The sequence below is a fragment of the Oncorhynchus nerka genome, linkage group LG19, assembly GCF_034236695.1.
Source record: "Oncorhynchus nerka isolate Pitt River linkage group LG19, Oner_Uvic_2.0, whole genome shotgun sequence".
Taxonomy (NCBI): Eukaryota; Metazoa; Chordata; class Actinopteri; order Salmoniformes; family Salmonidae; genus Oncorhynchus; species Oncorhynchus nerka.
Genome location: NC_088414.1, coordinates 33,513,365 through 33,540,216, shown reverse-complemented (window position 1 = coordinate 33,540,216; position 26,852 = coordinate 33,513,365).

Here is a 26,852-nt window from a genome sequence, read left to right as displayed (position 1 = left end):
AGCCCCGTTACATGACATGAACACGGGATATCTGTACAGCCCGTTACTGTGACATGAACACGGGATATCTGTACAGCCCCGTTACTGTGACATGAACACGGGATATCTGTACAGCCCCGTTACTGTGACATGAACACGGGATATCTGTACAGCCCATGAACACGGGATATCTGTTACTGTGACATGAACACGGGATATCTGTACAGCCCGTTACTGTGACATGAACACGGGATATCTGTACAGCCCGTTACTGTGACATGAACACGGGATATCTGTACAGCCCCGTTACTGTGACATGAACACGGGATATCTGTACAGCCCCGTTACTGTGACATGAACACGGGATATCTGTACAGCCCCGTTACTGTGACATGAACACGGGATATCTGTACAGCCCCTTACTGTGACATGAACACGGGATATCTGTACAGCCCGTTACTGTGACATGAACACGGGATATCTGTACAGCCCCGTTACTGTGACATGAACACGGGATATCTGTACAGCCCCGTTACTGTGACATGAACACGGGATATCTGTACAGCCCCGTTACTGTGACATGAACACGGGATATCTGTACAGCCCCGTTACTGTGACATGAACACGGGATATCTGTACAGCCCCGTTACTGTGACATGAACACGGGATATCTGTACAGCCCCGTTACTGTGACATGAACACGGGATATCTGTACAGCCCCGTTACTGTGACATGAACACGGGATATCTGTACAGCCCCTTGACTGTGACATGAACACGGGATATCTGTACAGCCCCGTTACTGTGACATGAACACGGGATATCTGTACAGCCCCGTTACTGTGACATGAACACGGGATATCTGTACAGCCCCGTTACTGTGACATGAACACGGGATATCTGTACAGCCCGTTACTGTGACATGAACACGGGATATCTGTACAGCCCCTTTACTGTGACATGAACACGGGATATCTGTACAGCCCCGTTACTGTGACATGAACACGGGATATCTGTACAGCCCCGTTACTGTGACATGAACACGGGATATCTGTACAGCCCCTTACTGTGACATGAACACGGGATATCTGTACAGCCCCGTTACTGTGACATGAACACGGGATATCTGTACAGCCCCGTTACTGTGACATGAACACGGGATATCTGTACAGCCCCGTTACTGTGACATGAACACGGGATATCTGTACAGCCCCGTTACTGTGACATGAACACGGGATATCTGTACAGCCCCGTTACTGTGACATGAACACGGGATATCTGTACAGCCCCGTTACTGTGACATGAACACGGGATATCTGTACAGCCCCGTTACTGTGACATGAACACGGGATATCTGTACAGCCCCGTTACTGTGACATGAACACGGGATATCTGTACAGCCCCTTTACTGTGACATGAACACGGGATATCTGTACAGCCCCGTTACTGTGACATGAACACGGGATATCTGTACAGCCCCGTTACTGTGACATGAACACGGGATATCTGTACAGCCCCGTTACTGTGACATGAACACGGGATATCTGTACAGCCCCGTTACTGTGACATGAACACGGGATATCTGTACAGCCCCGTTACTGTGACATGAACACGGGATATCTGTACAGCCCCTTTACTGTGACATGAACACGGGATATCTGTACAGCCCGTTACTGTGACATGAACACGGGATATCTGTACAGCCCCGTTACTGTGACATGAACACGGGATATCTGTACAGCCCCGTTACTGTGACATGAACACGGGATATCTGTACAGCCCCTTTACTGTGACATGAACACGGGATATCTGTACAGCCCCGTTACTGTGACATGAACACGGGATATCTGTACAGCCCCGTTACTGTGACATGAACACGGGATATCTGTACAGCCCCGTTACTGTGACATGAACACGGGATATCTGTACAGCCCCGTTACTGTGACATGAACACGGGATATCTGTACAGCCCCGTTACTGTGACATGAACACGGGATATCTGTACAGCCCGTTACTGTGACATGAACACGGGATATCTGTACAGCCCCGTTACTGTGACATGAACACGGGATATCTGTACAGCCCCGTTACTGTGACATGAACACGGGATATCTGTACAGCCCCTTTACTGTGACATGAACACGGGATATCTGTACAGCCCGTTACTGTGACATGAACACGGGATATCTGTACAGCCCCGTTACTGTGACATGAACACGGGATATCTGTACAGCCCCGTTACTGTGACATGAACACGGGATATCTGTACAGCCCCGTTACTGTGACATGAACACGGGATATCTGTACAGCCCGTTACTGTGACATGAACACGGGATATCTGTACAGCCCCGTTACTGTGACATGAACACGGGATATCTGTACAGCCCCGTTACTGTGACATGAACACGGGATATCTGTACAGCCCCTTTACTGTGACATGAACACGGGATATCTGTACAGCCCCGTTACTGTGACATGAACACGGGATATCTGTATATCATGAACACGGGATATCTGTACAGCCCCTTACTGTGACATGAACACGGGATATCTGTACAGCCCCGTTACTGTGACATGAACACGGGATATCTGTACAGCCCCTTTACTGTGACATGAACACGGGATATCTGTACAGCCCCGTTACTGTGACATGAACACGGGATATCTGTACAGCCCTTTACTGTGACATGAACACGGGATATCTGTACAGCCCGTTACTGTGACATGAACACGGGATATCTGTACAGCCCCGTTACTGTGACATGAACACGGGATATCTGTACAGCCCCGTTACTGTGACATGAACACGGGATATCTGTGCCCGTTGACATGAACACGGGATATCTGTACAGCCCCGTTACTGTGACATGAACACGGGATATCTGTACAGCCCCGTTACTGTGACATGAACACGGGATATCTGTACAGCCCCTGTTACTGTGACATGAACACGGGATATCTGTACAGCCCCTTACTGTGACATGAACACGGGATATCTGTACAGCCCCGTTTACTGTGACATGAACACGGGATATCTGTACAGCCCCGTTACTGTGACATGAACACGGGATATCTGTACAGCCCCGTTACTGTGACATGAACACGGGATATCTGTACAGCCCCGTTACTGTGACATGAACACGGGATATCTGTACAGCCCCGTTACTGTGACATGAACACGGGATATCTGTACAGCCCCGTTACTGTGACATGAACACATGAACGGGATATCTGTACAGCCCCTTTACTGTGACATGAACACGGGATATCTGTACAGCCCCTTTACTGTGACATGAACACGGGATATCTGTACAGCCCCGTTACTGTGACATGAACACGGGATATCTGTACAGCCCCTTTACTGTGACATGAACACGGGATATCTGTACAGCCCCTTTACTGTGACATGAACACATGGGATATCTGTACAGCCCCTTTACTGTGACATGAACACGGGATATCTGTACAGCCCCTTTACTGTGACATGAACACGGGATATCTGTACAGCCCCGTTACTGTGACATGAACACGGGATATCTGTACAGCCCCGTTACTGTGACATGAACACGGGATATCTGTACAGCCCCGTTACTGTGACATGAACACGGGATATCTGTACAGCCCCGTTACTGTGACATGAACACGGGATATCTGTACAGCCCCTTTACTGTGACATGAACACGGGATATCTGTACAGCCCCGTTACTGTGACATGAACACGGGATATCTGTACAGCCCCGTTACTGTGACATGAACACGGGATATCTGTACAGCCCCTTTACTGTGACATGAACACGGGATATCTGTACAGCCCCGTTACTGTGACATGAACACGGGATATCTGTACAGCCCCGTTACTGTGACATGAACACGGGATATCTGTACAGCCCCGTTACTGTGACATGAACACGGGATATCTGTACAGCCCCTTTACTGTGACATGAACACGGGATATCTGTACAGCCCTTTACTGTGACATGAACACGGGATATCTGTACAGCCCTTTACTGTGACATGAACACGGGATATCTGTACAGCCCCTTTACTGTGACATGAACACGGGATATCTGTACAGCCCCTTTACTGTGACATGAACACGGGATATCTGTACAGCCCATTTACTGTGACATGAACACGGGATATCTGTACAGCCCCTTTACTGTGACATGAACACGGGATATCTGTACAGCCCGTTACTGTGACATGAACACGGGATATCTGTACAGCCCCGTTACTGTGACATGAACACGGGATATCTGTACAGCCCCTTTACTGTGACATGAACACGGGATATCTGTACAGCCCCGTTACTGTGACATGAACACGGGATATCTGTACAGCCCCGTTACTGTGACATGAACACGGGATATCTGTACAGCCCCTTTACTGTGACATGAACACGGGATATCTGTACAGCCCCTTTACTGTGACATGAACACGGGATATCTGTACAGCCCCTTTACTGTGACATGAACACGGGATATCTGTACAGCCCCGTTACTGTGACATGAACACGGGATATCTGTACAGCCCCGTTACTGTGACATGAACACGGGATATCTGTACAGCCCCTTTACTGTGACATGAACACGGGATATCTGTACAGCCCCGTTACTGTGACATGAACACGGGATATCTGTACAGCCCCGCCCCTTTACTGTGACTGTGACATGAACACGGGATATCTGTACAGCCCCTTTACTGTGACATGAACACGGGATATCTGTACAGCCCCTTTACTGTGACATGAACACGGGATATCTGTACAGCCCATTTACTGTGACATGAACACGGGATATCTGTACAGCCCCGTTACTGTGACATGAACACGGGATATCTGTACAGCCCCTTTACTGTGACATGAACACGGGATATCTGTACAGCCCCTTTACTGTTACTGTGACATGAACACGGGATATCTGTACAGCCCCGTTACTGTGACATGAACACGGGATATCTGTACAGCCCCGTTACTGTGACATGAACACGGGATATCTGTACAGCCCTTTACTGTGACATGAACACGGGATATCTGTACAGCCCCGTTACTGTGACATGAACACGGGATATCTGTACAGCCCCGTTACTGTGACATGAACACGGGATATCTGTACAGCCCCGTTACTGTGACATGAACACGGGATATCTGTACAGCCCGTTACTGTGACATGAACACGGGATATCTGTACAGCCCCGTTACTGTGACATGAACACGGGATATCTGTACAGCCCCGTTACTGTGACATGAACACGGGATATCTGTACAGCCCCTGTTACTGTGACATGAACACGGGATATCTGTACAGCCCCTTTACTGTGACATGAACACGGGATATCTGTACAGCCCCGTTACTGTGACATGAACACGGGATATCTGTACAGCCCCTTTACTGTGACATGAACACGGGATATCTGTACAGCCCCGTTACTGTGACATGAACACGGGATATCTGTACAGCCCCGTTACTGTGACATGAACACGGGATATCTGTACAGCCCCGTTACTGTGACATGAACACGGGATATCTGTACAGCCCCGTTACTGTGACATGAACACGGGATATCTGTACAGCCCCGTTACTGTGACATGAACACGGGATATCTGTACAGCCCCTTACTGTGACATGAACACGGGATATCTGTACAGCCCCTTTACTGTTACTGTGACATGAACACGGGATATCTGTACAGCCCCGTTACTGTGACATGAACACGGGATATCTGTACAGCCCCGTTACTGTGACATGAACACGGGATATCTGTACAGCCCCTTTACTGTGACATGAACACGGGATATCTGTACAGCCCCGTTACTGTGACATGAACACGGGATATCTGTACAGCCCCGTTACTGTGACATGAACACGGGATATCTGTACAGCCCCTTTACTGTGACATGAACACGGGATATCTGTACAGCCCCTTTACTGTGACATGAACACGGGATATCTGTACAGCCCCGTTAACTGTGACATGAACACGGGATATCTGTACAGCCCCTTTACTGTGACATGAACACGGGATATCTGTACAGCCCCGTTACTGTGACATGAACACGGGATATCTGTACAGCCCTTTACTGTGACATGAACACGGGATATCTGTACAGCCCCGTTACTGTGACATGAACACGGGATATCTGTACAGCCCCCTTTACTGTGACATGAACACGGGATATCTGTACAGCCCCGTTACTGTGACATGAACACGGGATATCTGTACAGCCCCAGTTACTGTGACATGAACACGGGATATCTGTACAGCCCCGTTACTGTGACATGAACACGGGATATCTGTACAGCCCCGTTACTGTGACATGAACACGGGATATCTGTACAGCCCCGTTACTGTGACATGAACACGGGATATCTGTACAGCCCCTTTACTGTGACATGAACACGGGATATCTGTACAGCCCCGTTACTGTGACATGAACACGGGATATCTGTACAGCCCCGTTACTGTGACATGAACACGGGATATCTGTACAGCCCCGTTACTGTGACATGAACACGGGATATCTGTACAGCCCCTTTACTGTGACATGAACACGGGATATCTGTACAGCCCTTTACTGTGACATGAACACGGGATTCTGTATCTGTACAGCACGGGATATCTTTACTGTGACATGAACACGGGATATCTGTACAGCCCCTTTACTGTGACATGAACACGGGATATCTGTACAGCCCCTTTACTGTGACATGAACACGGGATATCTGTACAGCCCATTTACTGTGACATGAACACGGGATATCTGTACAGCCCCTTTACTGTGACATGAACACGGGATATCTGTACAGCCCCTTTACTGTGACATGAACACGGGATATCTGTACAGCCCCTTTACTGTGACATGAACATATCTGAACCCGTTACTGTGACATGAACACGGATATCTGTACAGCCCCTTTACTGTGACATGAACACGGGATATCTGTACAGCCCCTTACTGTGACATGAACACGGGATATCTGTACAGCCCCTTTACTGTGACATGAACACGGGATATCTGTACAGCCCCTTTACTGTGACATGAACACGGGATATCTGTACAGCCCCGTTACTGTGACATGAACACGGGATATCTGTACAGCCCCGTTACTGTGACATGAACACGGGATATCTGTACAGCCCCGTTACTGTGACATGAACACGGGATATCTGTACAGCCCCGTTACTGTGACATGAACACGGGATATCTGTACAGCCCCGTTACTGTGACATGAACACGGGATATCTGTACAGCCCCTTTACTGTGACATGAACACGGGATATCTGTACAGCCCCGTTTCTGTGACATGAACACGGGATATCTGTACAGCCCCGTTACTGTGACATGAACACGGGATATCTGTACAGCCCCTTTACTGTGACATGAACACGGGATATCTGTACAGCCCCGTTACTGTGACATGAACACGGGATATCTGTACAGCCCCGTTACTGTGACATGAACACGGGATATCTGTACAGCCCCGTTACTGTGACATGAACACGGGATATCTGTACAGCCCCGTTACTGTGACATGAACACGGGATATCTGTACAGCCCCTTTACTGTGACATGAACACGGATATCTGTACAGCCCCTTTACTGTGACATGAACACGGGATATCTGTACAGCCCCTTTACTGTGACATGAACACGGGATATCTGTACAGCCCCTTTACTGTGACATGAACACGGGATATCTGTACAGCCCATTTACTGTGACATGAACACAGGATATCTGTACAGCCCCTTACTGTGACATGAACCCGGGATATCTGTACAGCCCCGTTACTGTGACATGAACACGGGATATCTGTACAGCCCCGTTACTGTGACATGAACACGGGATATCTGTACAGCCCGTTACATGTGACATGAACACATGAACACGGATATCTGTACAGCCCCTTTACTGTGACATGAACACGGGATATCTGTACAGCCCCTTTACTGTGACATGAACACGGGATATCTGTACAGCCCCTTTACTGTGACATGAACACGGGATATCTGTACAGCCCCGTTACTGTGACATGAACACGGGATATCTGTACAGCCCGTTACTGTGACATGAACACGGGATATCTGTACAGCCCCGTTACTGTGACATGAACACGGGATATCTGTACAGCCCCGTTACTGTGACATGAACACGGGATATCTGTACAGCCCCGTTACTGTGACATGAACACGGGATATCTGTACAGCCCCGTTACTGTGACATGAACACGGGATATCTGTACAGCCCCTTTACTGTGACATGAACACGGGATATCTGTACAGCCCCGTTACTGTGACATGAACACGGGATATCTGTACAGCCCCGTTACTGTGACATGAACACGGGATATCTGTACAGCCCCGTTACTGTGACATGAACACGGGATATCTGTACAGCCCCGTTACTGTGACATGAACACGGGATATCTGTACAGCCCCGTTACTGTGACATGAACACGGGATATCTGTACAGCCCGTTACTGTGACATGAACACGGGATATCTGTACAGCCCCTTTACTGTGACATGAACACGGGATATCTGTACAGCCCCGTTACTGTGACATGAACACGGGATATCTGTACAGCCCCGTTACTGTGACATGAACACGGGATATCTGTACAGCCCCGTTACTGTGACATGAACACGGGATATCTGTACAGCCCCTTTACTGTGACATGAACACGGGATATCTGTACAGCCCCGTTACTGTGACATGAACACGGGATATCTGTACAGCCCCTTTACTGTGACATGAACACGGGATATCTGTACAGCCCGTTACTGTGACATGAACACGGGATATCTGTACAGCCCCTTACTGTGACATGAACACGGGATATCTGTACAGCCCGTTACTGTGACATGAACACGGGATATCTGTACAGCCCCGTTACTGTGACATGAACACGGGATATCTGTACAGCCCCGTTACTGTGACATGAACACGGGATATCTGTACAGCCCCTGTTACTGTGACATGAACACGGGATATCTGTACAGCCCCTTTACTGTGACATGAACACGGGATATCTGTACAGCCCCGTTACTGTGACATGAACACGGGATATCTGTACAGCCCCGTTACTGTGACATGAACACGGGATATCTGTACAGCCCCGTTACTGTGACATGAACACGGGATATCTGTACAGCCCCTTTACTGTGACATGAACACGGGATATCTGTACAGCCCCTGTACAGTTACTGTGACATGAACACGGGATATCTGTACAGCCCCGTTACTGTGACATGAACACGGGATATCTGTACAGCCCCGTTACTGTGACATGAACACGGGATATCTGTACAGCCCGTTACTGTGACATGAACACGGGATATCTGTACAGCCCCGTTACTGTGACATGAACACGGGATATCTGTACAGCCCCTTACTGTGACATGAACACAGGCTATCTGTACAGCCCTTTACTGTGACATGAACACAGATATCTGTACAGCCCCTTTACTGTGACATGAATCACAGGGATATCTGTACAGCCCTTTACTGTGACATGAACACAGGCTATCTGTACAGCCCTTTACTGTGACATGAACCCAGGCTATCTGTACAGCCCATTTACTGTGACATGAACACGGGATATCTGTACAGCCCCTTTACTGTGACATGAACACCAGGCTATCTGTACAGCCCCTTTACTGTGACATGAACACGGGATATCTGTACAGCCCCGTTACTGTGACATGAACACGGGATATCTGTACAGCCCCGTTACTGTGACATGAACACGGGATATCTGTACAGCCCCGTTACTGTGACATGAACACGGGATATCTGTACAGCCCCTTTACTGTGACATGAACACGGGATATCTGTACAGCCCCGTTACTGTGACATGAACACGGGATATCTGTACAGCCCCTTACTGTGACATGAACACGGGATATCTGTACAGCCCCGTTACTGTGACATGAACACGGGATATCTGTACAGCCCCGTTACTGTGACATGAACACGGGATATCTGTACAGCCCCTTTACTGTGACATGAACACGGGATATCTGTACAGCCCCGTTACTGTGACATGAACACGGGATATCTGTACAGCCCCGTTACTGTGACATGAACACGGGATATCTGTACAGCCCCGTTACTGTGACATGAACACGGGATATCTGTACAGCCCCTTTACTGTGACATGAACACGGGATATCTGTACAGCCCCTTTACTGTGACATGAACACGGGATATCTGTACAGCCCTTTACTGTGACATGAACACAGGATATCTGTACAGCCCCTTTACTGTGACATGAACACAGGATATCTGTACAGCCCTTTACTGTGACATGAACACGGGATATCTGTACAGCCCATTTACTGTGACATGAACACGGGATATCTGTACAGCCCCTTTACTGTGACATGAACACGGGATATCTGTACAGCCCCTTTACTGTGACATGAACACGGGATATCTGTACAGCCCCGTTACTGTGACATGAACACGGGATATCTGTACAGCCCCGTTACTGTGACATGAACACGGGATATCTGTACAGCCCCGTTACTGTGACATGAACACGGGATATCTGTACAGCCCCTTTACTGTGACATGAACACGGGATATCTGTACAGCCCCGTTACTGTGACATGAACACGGGATATCTGTACAGCCCCGTTACTGTGACATGAACACGGGATATCTGTACAGCCCCGTTACTGTGACATGAACACGGGATATCTGTACAGCCCCTTTACTGTGACATGAACACGGGATATCTGTACAGCCCTTTACTGTGACATGAACACAGGATATCTGTACAGCCCCTTTACTGTGACATGAATCCAGGATATCTGTACAGCCCCTTTACTGTGACATGAACCCAGGCTATCTGTACAGCCTCTTTACTGTGACATGAACACGGGATATCTGTACAGCCCATTTACTGTGACATGAACACGGGATATCTGTACAGCCCCTTTACTGTGACATGAACACGGGATATCTGTACAGCCCCTTTACTGTGACATGAACACGGGATATCTGTACAGCCCCGTTACTGTGACATGAACACGGGATATCTGTACAGCCCCGTTACTGTGACATGAACACGGGATATCTGTACAGCCCCGTTACTGTGACATGAACACGGGATATCTGTACAGCCCCTTTACTGTGACATGAACACGGGATATCTGTACAGCCCCGTTACTGTGACATGAACACGGGATATCTGTACAGCCCCTTTACTGTGACATGAACACGGGATATCTGTACAGCCCCGTTACTGTGACATGAACACGGGATATCTGTACAGCCCCGTTACTGTGACATTAACACGGGATATCTGTACAGCCCCTTTTCTGTGACATGAACACCAGGATATCTGTACAGCCTCTTTACTGTGACATGAACACCAGGGATATCTGTACAGCCCCTTTACTGTGACATGAACACAGGCTATCTGTACAGCCTCTTTACTGTGACATGAACACGGGATATCTGTACAGCCCCTTTACTGTGACATGAACACGGGATATCTGTACAGCCCCGTTACTGTGACATGAACACCAGGCTATCTGTACAGCCCCTTTACTGTGACATGAACCCAGGCTATCTGTACAGCCCCTTTACTGTGACATGAACACGGGATATCTGTACAGCCCCGTTACTGTGACATGAACACGGGATATCTGTACAGCCCCGTTACTGTGACATGAACACGGGATATCTGTACAGCCCCGTTACTGTGACATGAACACGGGATATCTGTACAGCCCCTTTACTGTGACATGAACACGGGATATCTGTACAGCCCCGTTACTGTGACATGAACACGGGATATCTGTACAGCCCCGTTACTGTGACATGAACACGGGATATCTGTACAGCCCCGTTACTGTGACATGAACACGGGATATCTGTACAGCCCCGTTACTGTGACATGAACACGGGATATCTGTACAGCCCCTTTACTGTGACATGAACACGGGATATCTGTACAGCCCCTTTACTGTGACATGAACACAGGATATCTGTACAGCCCCTTTACTGTGACATGAACACGGGATATCTGTACAGCCTCTTTACTGTGACATGAACACGGGATATCTGTACAGCCCATTTACTGTGACATGAACACGGGATATCTGTACAGCCCCTTTACTGTGACATGAACACGGGATATCTGTACAGCCCCTTTACTGTGACATGAACACGGGATATCTGTACAGCCCCGTTACTGTGACATGAACACGGGATATCTGTACAGCCCCGTTACTGTGACATGAACACGGGATATCTGTACAGCCCCGTTACTGTGACATGAACACGGGATATCTGTACAGCCCCTTTACTGTGACATGAACACGGGATATCTGTACAGCCCCGTTACTGTGACATGAACACGGGATATCTGTACAGCCCCTTTACTGTGACATGAACACGGGATATCTGTACAGCCCCGTTACTGTGACATGAACACGGGATATCTGTACAGCCCCGTTACTGTGACATGAACACGGGATATCTGTACAGCCCCGTTACTGTGACATGAACACCTGTAGGCTATCTGTACAGCCCTTTACTGTGACATGAACACCAGATATCTGTACAGCCCCGTCTTTACTGTGACATGAATCACGGGATATCTGTACAGCCCTTTACTGTGACATGAACACGGGATATCTGTACAGCCCTTTACTGTGACATGAACACAGGATATCTGTACAGCCCATTTACTGTGACATGAACACGGGATATCTGTACAGCCCCTTTACTGTGACATGAACACGGGATATCTGTACAGCCCCTTTACTGTGACATGAACACGGGATATCTGTACAGCCCCGTTACTGTGACATGAACACGGGATATCTGTACAGCCCCGTTACTGTGACATGAACACGGGATATCTGTACAGCCCCGTTACTGTGACATGAACACGGGATATCTGTACAGCCCCTTTACTGTGACATGAACACGGGATATCTGTACAGCCCCGTTACTGTGACATGAACACGGGATATCTGTACAGCCCCGTTACTGTGACATGAACACGGGATATCTGTACAGCCCCGTTACTGTGACATGAACACGGGATATCTGTACAGCCCCGTTACTGTGACATGAACACGGGATATCTGTACAGCCCCGTTACTGTGACATGAACACGGGATATCTGTACAGCCCTTTACTGTGACATGAACACGGGATATCTGTACAGCCCCTTTACTGTGACATGAACACGGGATATCTGTACAGCCCCTTTACTGTGACATGAACACGGGATATCTGTACAGCCCCTTTACTGTGACATGAACACGGGATATCTGTACAGCCCCTTTACTGTGACATGAACCCAGGATATCTGTACAGCCCCTTTACTGTGACATGAACACGGGATATCTGTACAGCCCCGTTACTGTGACATGAACACGGGATATCTGTACAGCCCCGTTACTGTGACATGAACACGGGATATCTGTACAGCCCCGTTACTGTGACATGAACACGGGATATCTGTACAGCCCTTTACTGTGACATGAACACGGGATATCTGTACAGCCCCGTTACTGTGACATGAACACGGGATATCTGTACAGCCCCTTTACTGTGACATGAACACGGGATATCTGTACAGCCCCGTTACTGTGACATGAACACGGGATATCTGTACAGCCCCGTTACTGTGACATGAACACGGGATATCTGTACAGCCCCTTTACTGTGACATGAACCCAGGCTATCTGTACAGCCTCTTTACTGTGACATGAACCCAGATTATCTGTACAGCTTCTTTACTGTGACATGAATCCAGGCTATCTGTACTCCCTCTTTACTGTGACATGAACCCAGGCTATCTGTACAGCCTCTTTACTGTGACATGAACCCAGGCTATCTGTACAGCCCATTTACTGTGACATGAACCCAGGCTATCTGTACAGCCCCTTTACTGTGACATGAACCCAGGCTATCTGTACAGCCCCTTTACTGTGACATAAACACGGGATATCTGTACAGCCCCGTTACTGTGACATGAACACGGGATATCTGTACAGCCCCGTTACTGTGACATGAACACGGGATATCTGTACAGCCCCGTTACTGTGACATGAACACGGGATATCTGTACAGCCCCTTTACTGTGACATGAACACGGGATATCTGTACAGCCCCGTTACTGTGACATGAACACGGGATATCTGTACAGCCCCTTTACTGTGACATGAACACGGGATATCTGTACAGCCCCGTTACTGTGACATGAACACGGGATATCTGTACAGCCCCGTTACTGTGACATTAACACGGGATATCTGTACAGCCCCTTTTCTGTGACATGAACCCAGGCTATCTGTACAGCCTCTTTACTGTGACATGAACACGGGATATCTGTACAGCCCTTTACTGTGACATGAACCAGGCTATCTGTACAGCCCCTTTACTGTGACATGAACCCAGGCTATCTGTACAGCCCTCTTTACTGTGACATGAACAGGGATATCTGTACAGCCCATTTACTGTGACATGAACACGGGCTATCTGTACAGCCCCTTTACTGTGACATGAACACGGGATATCTGTACAGCCCCTTTACTGTGACATGAACACGGGATATCTGTACAGCCCCGTTACTGTGACATGAACACGGGATATCTGTACAGCCCCTTTACTGTGACATGAACACGGGATATCTGTACAGCCCCTTTACTGTGACATGAACACGGGATATCTGTACAGCCCCGTTACTGTGACATGAACACGGGATATCTGTACAGCCCCGTTACTGTGACATGAACACGGGATATCTGTACAGCCCCTTACTGTGACATGAACACGGGATATCTGTACAGCCCCGTTACTGTGACATGAACACGGGATATCTGTACAGCCCCGTTACTGTGACATGAACACGGGATATCTGTACAGCCCGTTACTGTGACATGAACACGGGATATCTGTACAGCCCCTTTACTGTGACATGAACACGGGATATCTGTACAGCCCCGTTACTGTGACATGAACACGGGATATCTGTACAGCCCCTTTACTGTGACATGAACATGAACACATGGGATATCTGTACAGCCCCGTTACTGTGACATGAACACGGGATATCTGTACAGCCCCTTTACTGTGACATGAACACGGGATATCTGTACAGCCCCGTTACTGTGACATGAACACGGGATATCTGTACAGCCCCTTTACTGTGACATGAACACGGGATATCTGTACAGCCCGTTACTGTGACATGAACACGGGATATCTGTACAGCCCCGTTACTGTGACATGAACACGGGATATCTGTACAGCCCCTTTACTGTGACATGAACACGGGATATCTGTACAGCCCCGTTACTGTGACATGAACACGGGATATCTGTACAGCCCCGTTACTGTGACATGAACACGGGATATCTGTACAGCCCCGTTACTGTGACATGAACACGGGATATCTGTACAGCCCTTTACTGTGACATGAACACGGGATATCTGTACAGCCCCTTTACTGTGACATGAACACGGGATATCTGTACAGCCCCGTTACTGTGACATGAACACGGGATATCTGTACAGCCCCGTTACTGTGACATGAACACGGGATATCTGTACAGCCCCGTTACTGTGACATGAACACGGGATATCTGTACAGCCCCTTTACTGTGACATGAACCCAGGCTATCTGTACAGCCTCTTTACTGTGACATGAACCCAGATTCTCTGTACAGCCCCTTTACTGTGACATGAATCCAGGCTATCTGTACAGCCCCGTTTACTGTGACATGAACCCAGGCTATCTGTACAGCCTCTTTACTGTGACATGAACCCAGGCTATCTGTACAGCCCATTTACTGTGACATGAACCCAGGCTATCTGTACAGCCCCTTTACTGTGACATGAACCCAGGCTATCTGTACAGCCCCTTTACTGTGACATGAACACGGGATATCTGTACAGCCCCGTTACTGTGACATGAACACGGGATATCTGTACAGCCCCTTTACTGTGACATGAACACGGGATATCTGTACAGCCCACGGTTACTGTGACATGAACACGGGATATCTGTACAGCCCCTTTACTGTGACATGAACACGGGATATCTGTACAGCCCCTTTACTGTGACATGAACACGGGATATCTGTACAGCCCCGTTACTGTGACATGAACACGGGATATCTGTACAGCCCCGTTACTGTGACATGAACACGGGATATCTGTACAGCCCCGTTAGCCATGAACACGGGATATCTGTACTGTGACATGAACACGGGATATCTGTACAGCCCTTTACTGTGACATGAACCCAGGATTATCTGTACAGCCCCTTTACTGTGACATGAACACAGGATATCTGTACAGCCCCTTTACTGTGACATGAACACAGGCTATCTGTACAGCCCTTTACTGTGACATGAACACAGGCTATCTGTACAGCCCCGTTACTGTGACATGAACACAGGATATCTGTACAGCCCCTTTACTGTGACATGAACACGGGATATCTGTACAGCCCCTTTACTGTGACATGAACACGGGATATCTGTACAGCCCCGTTACTGTGACATGAACACGGGATATCTGTACAGCCCCGTTACTGTGACATGAACACGGGATATCTGTACAGCCCCTTTACTGTGACATGAACACGGGATATCTGTACAGCCCCTTTACTGTGACATGAACACGGGATATCTGTACAGCCCCGTTACTGTGACATGAACACGGGATATCTGTACAGCCCCTTTACTGTGACATGAACCCAGGCTATCTGTAAGCCCATGAACACGGGATATCTGTACAGCCCCGTTACTGTGACATGAACACGGGATATCTGTACAGCCCCTTTACTGTGACATGAACACGGGATATCTGTACAGCCCCGTTACTGTGACATGAACACGGGATATCTGTACAGCCCCGTTACTGTGACATGAACACGGGATATCTGTACAGCCCCGTTACTGTGACATGAACACGGGATATCTGTACAGCCCCGTTACTGTGACATGAACACGGGATATCTGTACAGCCCCTTTACTGTGACATGAACACGGGATATCTGTACAGCCCCGTTACTGTGACATGAACACGGGATATCTGTACAGCCCCTTTACTGTGACATGAACACGGGATATCTGTACAGCCCCGTTACTGTGACATGAACACGGGATATCTGTACAGCCCCTTTACTGTGACATGAACACGGGATATCTGTACAGCCCCGTTACTGTGACATGAACACGGGATATCTGTACAGCCCCTTTACTGTGACATGAACACGGGATATCTGTACAGCCCCTTTACTGTGACATGAACACGGGATATCTGTACAGCCCGTTACTGTGACATGAACACGGGATATCTGTACAGCCCCGTTACTGTGACATGAACACGGGATATCTGTACAGCCCCGTTACTGTGACATGAACACGGGATATCTGTACAGCCCCGTTACTGTGACATGAACACGGGATATCTGTACAGCCCCGTTACTGTGACATGAACACGGGATATCTGTACAGCCCCGTTACTGTGACATGAACACGGGATATCTGTGACAGCCCGTTACTGTGACATGAACACGGGATATCTGTACAGCCCTTTACTGTGACATGAACACGGGATATCTGTACAGCCCCGTTACTGTGACATGAACACGGGATATCTGTACAGCCCCTTTACTGTGACATGAACCCAGGCTATCTGTACAGCCTCTTTACTGTGACATGAACCCAGATTATCTGTACAGCTTCTTTACTGTGACATGAATCCAGGCTATCTGTACTCCCTCTTTACTGTGACATGAACCCAGGCTATCTGTACAGCCTCTTTACTGTGACATGAACCCAGGCTATCTGTACAGCCCATTTACTGTGACATGAACCCAGGCTATCTGTACAGCCCCTTTACTGTGACATGAACCCAGGCTATCTGTACAGCCCCTTTACTGTGACATAAACACGGGATATCTGTACAGCCCCGTTACTGTGACATGAACACGGGATATCTGTACAGCCCCGTTACTGTGACATGAACACGGGATATCTGTACAGCCCCTTTACTGTGACATGAACACGGGATATCTGTACAGCCCCTTTACTGTGACATGAACACGGGATATCTGTACAGCCCCTTTACTGTGACATGAACACGGGATATCTGTACAGCCCCGTTACTGTGACATGAACACGGGATATCTGTACAGCCCCGTTACTGTGACATGAACACGGGATATCTGTACAGCCCCGTTACTGTGACATGAACACGGGATATTGTACAGCCCCTTTACTGTGACATGAACACGGGATATCTGTACAGCCCCTTACTGTGACATGAACACAGGATATCTGTACAGCCCCTTTACTGTGACATGAACACGGGATATCTGTACAGCCCCGTTACTGTGACATGAACACGGGATATCTGTACAGCCCTTTACTGTGACATGAACACGGGATATCTGTACAGCCCCGTTACTGTGACATGAACACGGGATATCTGTACAGCCCCTTACTGTGACATGAACACGGGATATCTGTACAGCCCCTTTACTGTGACATGAACACGGGATATCTGTACAGCCCCTTTACTGTGACATGAACACGGGATATCTGTACAGCCCCTTTACTGTGACATGAACACGGGATATCTGTACAGCCCCGTTACTGTGACATGAACACGGGATATCTGTACAGCCCCTTTACTGTGACATGAACACGGGATATCTGCACAGCCCCGTTACTGTGACATGAACACGGGATATCTGTACAGCCCCGTTACTGTGACATGAACACGGGATATCTGTACAGCCCCGTTACTGTGACATGAACACGGGATATCTGTACAGCCCCGTTACTGTGACATGAACACGGGATATCTGTACAGCCCCGTTAACTGTGACATGAACACGGGATATCTGTACAGCCCCGTTACTGTGACATGAACACGGGATATCTGTACAGCCCCGTTACTGTGACATGAACACGGGATATCTGTACAGCCCCTTTACTGTGACATGAACACGGGATATCTGTACAGCCCCGTTACTGTGACATGAACACGGGATATCTGTACAGCCCCGTTACTGTGACATGAACACGGGATATCTGTACAGCCCGTTACTGTGACATGAACACGGGATATCTGTACAGCCCCGTTACTGTGACATGAACACGGGATATCTGTACAGCCCCTTTACTGTGACATGAACACGGGATATCTGTACAGCCCCGTTACTGTGACATGAACACGGGATATCTGTACAGCCCTATCGTTACTGTGACATGAACACGGGATATCTGTACAGCCCCGTTACTGTGACATGAACACGGGATATCTGTACAGCCCCGTTACTGTGACATGAACACGGGATATCTGTACAGCCCCGTTACTGTGACATGAACACGGGATATCTGTACAGCCCCGTTAACTGTGACATGAACACGGGATATCTGTACAGCCCCGTTACTGTGACATGAACACGGGATATCTGTACAGCCCCTTTACTGTGACATGAACACGGGATATCTGTACAGCCCCTTTACTGTGACATGAACACGGGATATCTGTACAGCCCCTTTACTGTGACATGAACACGGGATATCTGTACAGCCCCGTTACTGTGACATGAACACGGGATATCTGTACAGCCCCGTTACTGTGACATGAACACGGGATATCTGTACAGCCCTGTTACTGTGACATGAACACGGGATATCTGTACAGCCCCGTTACTGTGACATGAACACGGGATATCTGTACAGCCCCGTTACTGTGACATGAACACGGGATATCTGTACAGCCCCTTTACTGTGACATGAACACGGGATATCTGTACAGCCCCGTTACTGTGACATGAACACGGGATATCTGTACAGCCCCTTTACTGTGACATGAACACGGGATATCTGTACAGCCCCGTTACTGTGACATTAACACGGGATATCTGTACAGCCCCTTTACTGTGACATGAACACCAGGCTATCTGTACAGCCTCTTTACTGTGACATGAACACAGATTATCTGTACAGCCCTTTACTGTGACATGAATCCAGGCTATCTGTACAGCCCCTTTACTGTGACATGAACACAGGATATCTGTACAGCCTCTTTACTGTGACATGAACAGGCTATCTGTACAGCCCATTTACTGTGACATGAACCCAGGCTATCTGTACAGCCCCTTTACTGTGACATGAACCCAGGCTATCTGTACAGCCCCTTTACTGTGACATAAACACGGGATATCTGTACAGCCCCGTTACTGTGACATGAACACGGGATATCTGTACAGCCCCGTTACTGTGACATGAACACGGGATATCTGTACAGCCCCTTTACTGTGACATGAACACGGGATATCTGTACAGCCCCGTTACTGTGACATGAACACGGGATATCTGTACAGCCCCTTTACTGTGACATGAACACGGGATATCTGTACAGCCCCGTTACTGTGACATGAACACGGGATATCTGTACAGCCCCGTTACTGTGACATGAACACGGGATATCTGTACAGCCCCGTTACTGTGACATGAACACGGGATATCTGTACAGCCCCGTTACTGTGACATGAACACGGGATATCTGTACAGCCCCGTTACTGTGACATGAACACGGGATATCTGTACAGCCCCTTTACTGTGACATGAACACGGGATATCTGTACAGCCCCTTTACTGTGACATGAACACGGGATATCTGTACAGCCCCTTTACTGTGACATGAACACGGGATATCTGTACAGCCCCTTTACTGTGACATGAACACGGGATATCTGTACAGCCCCGTTACTGTGACATGAACACGGGATATCTGTACAGCCCCGTTACTGTGACATGAACACGGGATATCTGTACAGCCCCTTTACTGTGACATGAACACGGGATATCTGTACAGCCCCGTTACTGTGACATGAACACGGGATATCTGTACAGCCCCGTTACTGTGACATGAACACGGGATATCTGTACAGCCCCGTTACTGTGACATGAACACGGGATATCTGTACAGCCCCTTTACTGTGACATGAACCCAGGCTATCTGTACAGCCTCTTTACTGTGACATGAACCCAGATTATCTGTACAGCTTCTTTACTGTGACATGAATCCAGGCTATCTGTACTCCCTCTTTACTGTGACATGAACCCAGGCTATCTGTACAGCCTCTTTACTGTGACATGAACCCAGGCTATCTGTACAGCCCATTTACTGTGACATGAACCCAGGCTATCTGTACAGCCCCTTTACTGTGACATGAACCCAGGCTATTTGTACAGCCCCTTTACTGTGACATAAACCCAGGCTATTTGTACAGCCCCTTTACTGTGACATGAACCCAGGCTCTCTGTACAGCCTCTTTCCTGTGACATGAACCCAGGCTATCTGTACAGCCTCTTTACTGTGACATGAACCCAGGCTATTTGTACAGCCTCTTTACTGTGACATGAACCCAGGCTATTTGTACAGCCCCTTTACTGTGACATGAACCCAGGCTATTTGTACAGCCCCTTTACTGTGACATGAACCCAGGCTATTTGTACAGCCCCTTTACTGTGACATGAACCCAGGCTATCTGTGCAGCCTCTTTACGCTTCCATCACACCGACAGCGTCATTGCATTTTGGTACACCACAGTTACATTCACTTCCAATGAAACACTGCGTTTGCCTTGCAGCATTACGTTGCAGAGGCAGTTGCAGTGCGTTCTGTGTGCTGCATACGTTGGATTTATCCACTGTATGCGTAGATGGCTTGACAGAAATGGTATCAGAAGGTGAATGTTGAACTTGTCATGCATACGGTACATATCCAAATGATGCTGCATACTATTTTGTGCAATGACGCTGTTGGTGTGTTCAAAGCGTTACTGTGACATGAACACGGGATATCTGTACAGCCCCTTTACTGTGACATGAACACGGGATATCTGTACAGCCCCTTTACTGTGACATGAACACGGGATATCTGTACAGCCCCGTTACTGTGACATGAACACGGGATATCTGTACAGCCCCGTTACTGTGACATGAACACGGGATATCTGTACAGCCACTTTACTGTGACATGAACACGGGATATCTGTACAGCCCCGTTACTGTGACATGAACACGGGATATCTGTACAGCCCCGTTACTGTGACATGAACACGGGATATCTGTACAGCCCCGTTACTGTGACATGAACACGGGATATCTGTACAGCCCCGTTAACTGTGACAGCCCTGTACAGCCCCTTTACTGTGACATGAACACGGGATATCTGTACAGCCCCTTTACTGTGACGTGAACACGGGATATCTGTACAGCCCCGTTACTGTGACATGAACACGGGATATCTGTACAGCCCCTTTACTGTGACATGAACACGGGATATCTGTACAGCCCCTTTACTGTGACATGAACACGGGATACCTGTACAGCCCCTTTACTGTGACATGAACACGGGATATCTGTACAGCCCCTTTACTGTGACATGAACACGGGATATCTGTATTCCTCTTGTCTGTCTTTTGTTCTGTATTTATTGAGTGTGTGTCTGAGTAAAGCTGGAACAAATCAGTTGTGGGCCTGTGTTCAGAACTGCTACTAGGAAATAGATGTTATTTGTTTTTGGAGAAGGGATTTGCCTGACCTGTGCATTGACCCCTCCACTAGATGGAGTGATGAAGTTGTTGTTGGTGATATTAGTTGATGTGTTCAAGAGATCACAGAGTGCCAAGCCTCCTCACTGCTGATTGGTCAGTTCAGTGAAGTGAGATCCTTATCTCTGCTTCTAGGCTGATGGCTGTTCATTCAAGCATACTTGATAAACAGAGAGTAGCAGCAGCGTAAAAGAGGGATCTGGGGGGAAGCACACAATGCAAATTGTCCGGTTAGCCATTTGATTACCTGTTCAGGAATAGGCATTGTCGTGCCCTCTTCACGACTGTCTTGGTGTGTTTGGACCATTCTAGTTTGTTGTTGATGTGGACACCAAGGAACTTGAAGCCCTCAACCTGCTCCACTACAGCCCCGTCGATGGGAATGGGGGCGTGCTCGGTCCTCCTTTTCCTGTAGTCCACAATCATCTCCTTAGTCTTGGTTACGTTGAGGGATAGTTTTCTATTTTGGCACCACCCGGCCAGGTCTCTGACCTCCTCCCTGTAGGGGAGAGGAGGGGGGATGAATGAGCCACTTGGAATCTGGGGATGATTAGGTGGCCATGATGGTATGAGGGCCAGGTTGGGAATTTAGCCAGGACCCCGAAGGTTAACGGTTAACACCTCTACTTTTACGATAAGTGCCATGTGATCTTTAGTGATCACAGAGAGTCAGGACACCCATTTAACAAGGTATGACTCCAAACACCCAGAAAAGGCTCCTCCTCGTTATCCTCACAAATAATCCTGATAGGTATCAGTCTGGTGTTTTCTGTAATGACCTTAGTGATCACTGTTTTACAGCCTGTGCTCGTAATGGTGGCTCAGTGAAACAACCTGTCCTGATTTGTTATAGATGCTTGCAAAAAACTTTAATGAGCAGGCATTCCTTCATGAACTGGCCTCTGTAAAATTGTATAAAATCAGCTTGTACTCTATACTCCTCTGTAAGATGGTCATCTATGTATACCCGTCGCAAGACCCACTGGTCGATGCTTATTTATAAAACCCTCTTAGGCCTCATTCCCCTCTATCTGAGATATCTACTGCAGCCCTCATCCTCCACAGACAACACCCATTCTGCCAGTCACATTCTGTTAAAAGGTCCCCAATGCACACACATCCCTGGGTCGCTCCTCTTTTCAGTTCACTGCAGCTAGCGACAGGAACAAGCTGCAACAAACACTCAAACTGGAAGTTTTATCTCAATCTCTTCATTCAAAGACCCAATAATGGACACTCTTACTGACAGTTGTGGCTGCTTTGTGTGATGTATTGTTGTCTCTACCTTCTTACAATTTGTGTTGTCTGTGCCCAATAATGTTTGTACCATGTTTTGTGCTGCTACCATGTTGTATTGCAACCATGTTGTGTTGTTACCATGCTGTGTTGTCATGTGTTGCTGCCTTGCTATGTTGTTGTCTTAGCTGTCTCTCTTCCTGTGTGTCTTGTCCTATATCTTTTAATGTTTTAATTATCCCAGGCCTCCGTCGCCGCAGCAGGCATTTTACCTTTTGGTAGACCATCATTGTAATTAAGAACTGTCTTGCCTAAGTTAATAACTGTCTTAACTATCTTGCCTAGTTAAATAAAGGTTAAATAAATAAAAATAAAACATCCCATCCAAAAGACAGCACCCTACACTGGGCAATGACCAGAATCACTGGGGTATATGTTTTCAGGATAGAGTGCCTCTTACTTGCACTCCAACACCACTTCCAGCATCATCTGGTCTCCCACCCAGGGACCAACCAGGACCAACCCTTAGCTTCAGAGGCAAGCCAGCGGTGGGATGATGGGGTGGTATGCTGCTGGCAAACACCAATGAAAACACCAATGAAAACTTAAATAAAGAATGTGAATATGGTCATAAAAATGGAATTTGATAAGCTCTATAAATGAAAATAAAGATGGTTCAAAAGACTTTTGACATGAGGTGATGCCTAAGGTTGTTATGGACAAATGTCTGTAAAGAGAGATTGGTATAAGATCCATTTTTGGGCACATCAACTGGAGGGGAAGTATTGACCACCTGAGCATCTCTGAATAGTCACCTCAGTGTACAATTCAATGAACACACAAATATATTTTAGATTCTTTAAAATAGCCACCCTTTGCCTTGATGACAGCTTTGCACACTCTTGGCATTCTCTCAACCAGCTTCACCTGGAATGATTTTTCAACAGTCTTGAAGGAGTTCCCACATATGCTGAGCAGTTGTTGGCTGCTTTTCCTTCACTCTGCAGTCCAACTCATCCCAGACCATCTCAAATGGGTTGAGTGCGGGTGATTGTGGAGGCCAGGTCTTCTGATGCAGCACTCCATCACTCTCCTTCTTGGTCAAATAGCCCTTACACAGCCTGGAGGTGTGTTGGGTCATTGTCCAGTTGAAAAACAAATGATAGTCCCACTAAGCGCAAACCAGATGGGATGGCGTATCGCTGCAGAATGCTGTGGTAGCCATGCTGGTTAAGTGTGCCTTGAATTCTAAATCACTGACAGTGTCACCAGCAAAGCACCATAACACCTCCTCCTCCATGCTTTAGGGTGGGAACCACACATGCAGAGATCATACGTTCACCTACTCTGCTTCTCACAAAGACACGTAGGTTGGAACCAACCTTTCCACCGGTCTAATCTCCTTTGCTCATGTTTCTTGGCCCAAGAAAGTCTCTGCTTGTTATTGGTGTCCTTTAGTAGTGGATTCTTTGCAGAAATTTGACCACGAAGGCCTGATTCACGTAGTCTTCTCTAAACAGTTGATGTTGAGATGTATCTGATACAAGAACTCTGTGAAGCATTTATTTGGGCTGCATTTTCTGAGGCTGGTAACTCTAATGAACTTATCCTCTGCAGCAGAGGTAACTCTGGGTCTTCCTTTCCTGTTGTGGTCCTCATGAGAGCCAGTTTCAGTGTAGTGCTTGATGGTTTTTGCGACAGCAAACCTTTAAAGTTCTTGAAATTTTCCAAATTGACTGACCTTCATGTCTTAAACTAATGATGGATTGTCGTTTCTCTTTGCTTCTTTGAGTTGTTCTTGCCATTAATATGGACTTGGTATTTTACCAAATAGGGCTACCTTCCGTATACCACCCCTACCATGTCACAACACAACTGATCGGCTCAAACACATTCAAAAGGAAAGAAAGTCGACAAATTTGACAAATTAACTTTTAACAAGGCACACCTGTTAATTGAAATGCATTCCAGGTGACTACCTCATGAAGCTGTTTGAGAGAATGCCAAGAGTGTACAAAGCTGTCATCAAGGAAAAGGGTGGCTACTTTGAAGAATCTCAAAATTAAAATATGTTGATTTGTTTAATACTTTTTTGGTTACTACATGATTCCATATGTGTTATTTCATAGTTTCGATGTCTTCAATTTTATTCTATAATGTAGAAAATACAGATAAAGGAAATCCCTTGAATGAATAGGTGTGTCCAAACTTTTGACTGGTACTGTATGTTTACTTGACATTGCGCTTGCTAAGTTAATTGTGTTTCTTTCTTTCAACCCTCGTCAGAACACAAATGTATGTACTGGCAAAGGCCAAAAGGCTGAAACATTTGTATAGTAAATAAACAAGTGGTGCTCTGCAAGCACAGTATGCAGAGGATTGTTTTGATTTAAACATCTCCAAAGCACCTGCAATTGTTGGCCTACATTAAACCTTCAGATGTGCCTTTCACTTTCTTGTGTGTGACTGTGAATTCATGGCAGTTTCCAGGTGTTTGTATCTGTGTGGTATGTTTGGAATGATCAGAGTGTCATACCTAGGGCCCTGTGTTTTGGTTAATCATGGCACATGGCACATGTCCTCTATTTTAAGCTTTCCCCGAAATGGGAATTAGACCAAAGAATTCAAGCCTGATGTCTGAGGATAGTGCTGGACCATCTGACGTAAAAATAAAAGGGGATAAATTGATGAAAAGGCTTTAAATAAATGTTCAAATCCAGGTCATTTACAGAACTTGGCATTATGGACACTTCTGATCTCTTGAAATCAACTGTAACCCCACATTGTTTTTGCAATATTTCAACACCTATTGTCATCTAGTTGTCGACAATGCAAGGAACAGTGTTATCTTGTTAGGGCCAGGGTTCTTTTTTCTCAATTTACGCCTGAATATAGGTTTCTCTTGTTTTGGTATGTTTGTTTTATTGCTGTTATTGGTCTGGTTAATTGTGTTGTATGCTTAATCTAGTTCTGATCACATACGCCGTGCAGTTTTATAGTTGCTCAGGCCCTGAAGCCAGGA